Raw genomic sequence first — 5,883 nt, 5'->3', positions numbered from 1 at the left:
AAAGAATAGCTCTCTGCATCCCTAATCATCTTTGGAATGGTCATGGCAAGGCATACCTACACAAAAGCCTTTGCATAGCGTGTTTTATCAGCGGTTTCAAGAGCACCAGAATTTCCACTCCTGTTGGTCTGATGCTTCAAAGCACAGGGGAGCTTGGGAGGTAAGAACTGAGACTTTCCATTTCCTCTTCCAGTTGCTCCATGGAACAGGGGCAAGCTCCCAGGCTCAGTCACAATACTGGCCCAGCCACCTGTCTAGGGCTATCTGCCCAGTCTCTTCTGACACACCTTTGTTGTTAAATAAGAATAGTGGCGTTAAAGCAGGAAGATGCCCATTTATGAGCCGTATGTCTAGGGGTGTACACACGACTCCAACCTTCCCTTATTGTGTTCCATACCTTGAAGACGTTACCAATATTGTTACCTCTGTGCACCCCTCGGGTGCTGAGCCTTACAGCCCTCGGGCACGGAGCTCTCTGGCACTTGGCTGTCTGCACCTTCCTCAGTGTCTCTCCTCTCTGGCTCCTGTCTCTCTGCACCTGCCTTAGTGCCTCTCCTCTCTGGCTTCTGTCTCTCTACATCCCCCTCAGGTGCCTGGAGCTCTGTACACTAGTGTGCCCCAATGAGGCTTCCTCTTCCCCTGTTAGCCTCTCCCAGTCCACTGTTCATACAACAACATAAACATAAGCTGCCTGAGCTATAGCATTACCCTAATAATGAAGACTGTGCCCTGCCCCTTTTAGAAGACAAAACTCCTACCCTAGGATAGTGTCTCCTAGTCCTGGCTACCTTATAGGCTTCTACAGTCTTAGTCCTTCTAGACATCAAAGGTCTCTGGGTAGCTCTCGCATACTGTACTCCTTCCTTAGCAGTCTCCAGAGAGAGTGTAACACTGCTAGCTCTAGCCCAGAGCTTATGTATCTGCAGAGCCCTACCTCCTTCTGATCATCTGACCACCTGCAGGTGCTGGCCAATTATCTCATTAGGCTGTTGTTCAGGCAACCTGCAGCTGTGGAGCTCTGTTTAGCCTGCAGGACTCTCTGGCCAGGCAGTTTCTACCCTTAAAGGAGCAGGCACATCTTAGTGCCCTGCTGCACTCCCCATCAAAATAGAAAGGTATTTTTGCTTGAGGCTCTCACAACTCTTGAACCCAGTGGAAGGACTGAGATCCTTAGTTTGGGTGGTTTTGTGTAGGTAGGTTAGAATAGGTGTTGGGATGTGTGTATATGTACATACATGTCCTTCCACTATGCCAATAAAAGAAGGCTGTCCCTTAAAATAAACTGTTTTGGCAGTGCCCATTCCCAAGAATCTATTCATCCTCTTGCCAAGCTTCATCTCTTCTCTTTCTAAGCTAAGTTCATGTATTTCTTATAAATGCCCAGGAAGTAATCACTCCATCTGGTCAACTATTAATAATACCTACACACTTTTCATTGATATACCTCAAAGTGCTTTACTAATAGGACAAGAAGGCTTAGTCCCATTTTGAAGATTAGGAGACTGAGGCCTGGAGAATGAAGTAATTTGCCCAACATTGCTAGCAGAACCAAAACAAAAACCCATGTCTCTTAAATTTCGTGTGAGTGTTCTGTCCCATAGGTCATATTAGTTTAGGACTATTGGACCCTGTTCTTTCAGCACATTTTTCATTCTCAGCAATCTCACGTGTCTTCATTTATTTATTATGAGGATTGGGTATATATTTAAGACATGTTCAGTTTTCATCTTTGCGTAATAAAAATTGGTTCATTGCTGCTTATTTTCCAGACTATTTTGTTTTCCAGTATATATTGTTATATATTTTTAATATGTATATGTCCCTGAAGACTATCTTACATTAGTTTTAGTATGACCAGGTGTTCACTATAAGTAGAGATGACATCCCTAACATTTAGTGGGAGTTCTATATAATGTCAGAATTCTTAGATATGATACACTGATTCACGTGTTGAAAGTGGAAACAGGGATGGGATTATTTTTGTTTTTCTCCTTATTTTCTTGAATATCCCGTTTGCACATTATTTTTAAATACTACATCTGATAGATTAGCATATGGAGGTAATCATTATGTGCTTTTTTCCTCCAGTGGTATTTTGTACCAATCTATAGTTTAATCCTGGATGCCTGGATTCAATCCCTGAATAAAAAGTTTTACAAAAATCAATGAAGTAGGCAAATACCTTTTCTTATGTTTTGGGGTTTTTAAAAAAAATTTTTTTTGTTCCTGAATATTGGATTCTGGGAGCATCATAACATATTAACTGCTGTTAACATATAGGAAGACATCACTGGTAGGTTAAAATGTGGGCAGTGGTTCATTTCTTTGGGAGAAATGTAATTTGATTTGTATGAATTATGCTATAGCTGGTCACATACTGTATTATTATTTTTGAGACTGTTACAGAATAGCTTTCTGGTGTTGCTGCTCACACAGATAGTTGTATAGTAGTTTGGGTTGAGGGTACCTCTGATTTTATCTGTTGAATACATTAGCCCATATTCCTAAATATTGGGGAAGTGTCTCGCTTTAGTAACCTGGATGTACTGTATATTATAGTTGTGTTTCAAAATCTTACCTGGCATGATGTCTAAGACATGGTCTTCACTGTTTGTTTCTGATTGGTTTTATTTGGCATCCTCATTATGATAAGGATATCCTGAGGATTGCTCATTTGTTTCTTCTTGTATCAAAGCTTTGCCTTGCTCTGGTTGGCCTACTTTATTCCTTTATGTTAGAGCACTGGCAGTTTTACCTTAAACAAGAACATACTCTTCTGCCCTTTCACACAGTTTATATTGCAAATAATGTATGCAATATAAACTGAAATTTTGTTTCAGTGTGAATGAGCATATGTATTTCCAGAGGAAAGTAAATACCGTATTTTCTTGCATACAATACTCCCCCAAATAAAAGAGACACCTTGTTTTTGGAAGGCAGAAAGTAGAAGAAAATGGTTTCAGAGTCATGGCTGATTGTGTGCCATTGAATAAGTCCTGGAGTGCCCATAAGTGTCCAGAAAGTGTGACAGCAGGAACTTCCTGGTGTGGTAGACTGTCTCCTTCAATGCCACACGTTTTGGATGCTCTGTACTTACAGGAGGACTTGCTCTGTGCCACACAAGGTTAGGCCCCTTCCAAAGGGCAGTAGCAAGACTGTTACTTCTTTAGTGTGGCACTGATGGGCAAAAATTGTGATGCCTCAACATGCTCTCTCATTATAGTGTGCTGCTATGGTAATGTAGCAGCTAAAAATAACTGTGTGTGGCTGGCACAGCACACTACAGGCTGTTACTGTACTTCCAAAAGTACTAAAGTACTAAATGATGGCGCAGTAACAATGATGCCATACAACCACGTGTAGATGTGCTTAGTAAGCAGTTCTTTATATAAGTTCCTATAAATAAAGTGTGGCTTCCACATCACAAGCCTGATCAAGACACTACCAACAGCTCACTTGCTGGTTCCAGCACAGGCTACAGTGTTTAGCCAATTCCTATGGCTGTAAGAGGGTTAACACAAGTCTGCCCCTTCAGCAGACACAAGCAACAGCCATCCTGGCAGCTCCATGGCATGTGCAGTCTCTCTCAGAGTTCTTCTTCTGTAGTAAAGAACAGCTTCCCTCCTTTATAAAACATGAACCCTGATTTTGTGTGTGTGTACAGGGGAGGGTATTATTTGGGAGGAAAAGGCACATGTTGTATATGGAAAAAATATGGTACCTTGCTTGTAAAATATTGCAATTAGCGAGTTTGCATTCTTTTCAAAACTTTTTTTTTTTAATGCAAAATGGCCTTTCAAACAAAGAAAACACTTTTTGGAAAGTTTTCAATTTGGTTATTTTTTTTCCTGGTTATCCAATGAGGAATTAGAAATTTTCCAAAAAAAGTTTTGGTTTAAAAAAAACTTTTAGTTCCAAAAACTAACCCTCCCCACCAAAAGATAGCATAGCATTAAAAAAAAAAAATCCTATAATAAGTAATTAGAATTTTCCCACCAGCTTTCAGATGGACTGACCATAGTTAATGATTTTTTTCACAGGATTCTTTTTGAATTTCCATATAAAGACATTTGTTTCAGTTCCCAAGGGAAAATTGTTTTTTTGCCTGCAAGTATCTCTCTCTCAATACTTAATGAAATTGCACTCAGTGCAGTGGAGGGATGTAGGAATAGGTAAAAGGTGGCTTTAGGCCAGCTTTGTACTTCACCTCTTCTCAGATCTGATGAAGCTTTGCTAAAATAGCCTCAAGACTCCTCAACCGTAGGTATTGGGATACTGTCAGCACGTTGGCCATCCCTCCCATCACTGGCTATAACATCCTTCCCCCCTTCTAATTCAATGACTGTTCTGGCCCTGATGTAAGTAGGTGACAAGTATGATGGTGGAATTATTATGTAGCTTTTACATCGTCCAGTGAATTCTGCTTAAACCTGGAACATTACTGAGGGCCCAGTTCTACTTTAAGGGAGCTGGAATAGCTAAAAGGGGTGGGGATGCGTCCTGGTACAAGGACTGGGCATGCACACATGAACATTTGTTTATAAACTTTTCTAATAATGTTTAAATATCATGAAGTACTATAACCCTAGGCATGCATCTATATATACTCACTCATACATATATGCCTTCATACATATATACAAGGGTGTTTCAGAAAGTCACAGCAATTTTGAAATAAAACCATTTTGTATTCAACAGCTGGGAAACTTCACAGCAGTGGGGCATGATGATGGCAGCATTGTCAAATGCACCCATTGTTTACAATGATGTAGAGAAGCGATGTGGTCCAGTATATGATCATCGCATGCAAAATGCTTTGTTACAAAATGCCATTACTTTCTGAAACATCCTTGTGCCTGTGTGTGCGTGTGTGTAATACATAATATGCATACACACACACACACACACACACACACACACACATAGAGGAAAAAAAAGTCAAGAAGGCAAGCTGATGATGGTAAATTGTTTTCCTTCAAATGCATGTAGAAGTGTAACTAGATTAGTCAAAACTTGAAATTCTATTCCTAAGTGACTTGAAAGCAAGTGACTAGACATGGTGGGAAAAAGCCAGAGAAGAAGAAAGAGGGAGAGAGTTGTAGGGAAACATTAGACATGGGCTGATCCAGGATTTTGTAAGGGGTAGGTATGGGTGGCTGCACCCCTCCTCCCAGCTTCCCCCCACCCCCAAACAGAACAGGCAGATCACACTGTGAAAGTAGCAGCTGGCAACTTTTTAAAAAACCCTGAATCAGGCTAGAATCTATTCCCCCCTCTCCTACACCTGTTCTCAGTACCCTGTCTTCTTCCCTCCATCCTCAGCAGCATATCACCCCTCTCCCATCCTCTCTTTCTCCCTGCTCCCTTCTCTGCCCACATCTGCCACTGTCCTTGCTGTCTCTGGTTGCCCAGGGGGCCAGAGGGAACTCCAGAGCTCCCTCGTCTCACTCCAGCCAGGCTGCATGGGGAGCTAGAGAAGGCAGGGACCGTGGTACTTGTGGTGGGGATCAGGTTTCCCATCCCTGTGCCTGTTCCTGGGCTGGTGGGGAATACCAGGAGGCTTGTGCAAGGAGGAACAGGGGAGTCTGGCTTACTAAGAAGCCTGGCTGGAGTAGGGCAGGAGCAGCTCTGGATCTCCCCCACCCCAGTGCCAGGGGCAGCTGGAGACAGCAGGGTGATGGCAGTGGCAGGGGGTGAGGATTCAGGACTTTTTAAGAACCTGGCTGCTGCTCTTGCCCTTTGGATCCAGGTGAGATGAGACTCCTTGAACCTAATACAAAAAGTGATGAAGGAACTGTAGCTTTCCAAACAAAGTAACATGAAAGGAATAAGATGCAGACTGTTAAAATAGGTCCAGACAATTTGTTCAAACCCTTTTTCACA

This window comes from Gavialis gangeticus, unplaced genomic scaffold (genome assembly GCF_001723915.1).
Source record: "Gavialis gangeticus isolate Ggan-Ray unplaced genomic scaffold, GavGan_comp1, whole genome shotgun sequence".
Classification (NCBI taxonomy): domain Eukaryota; kingdom Metazoa; phylum Chordata; order Crocodylia; family Gavialidae; genus Gavialis; species Gavialis gangeticus.
Note: the sequence above shows the minus strand (reverse complement) of the source record.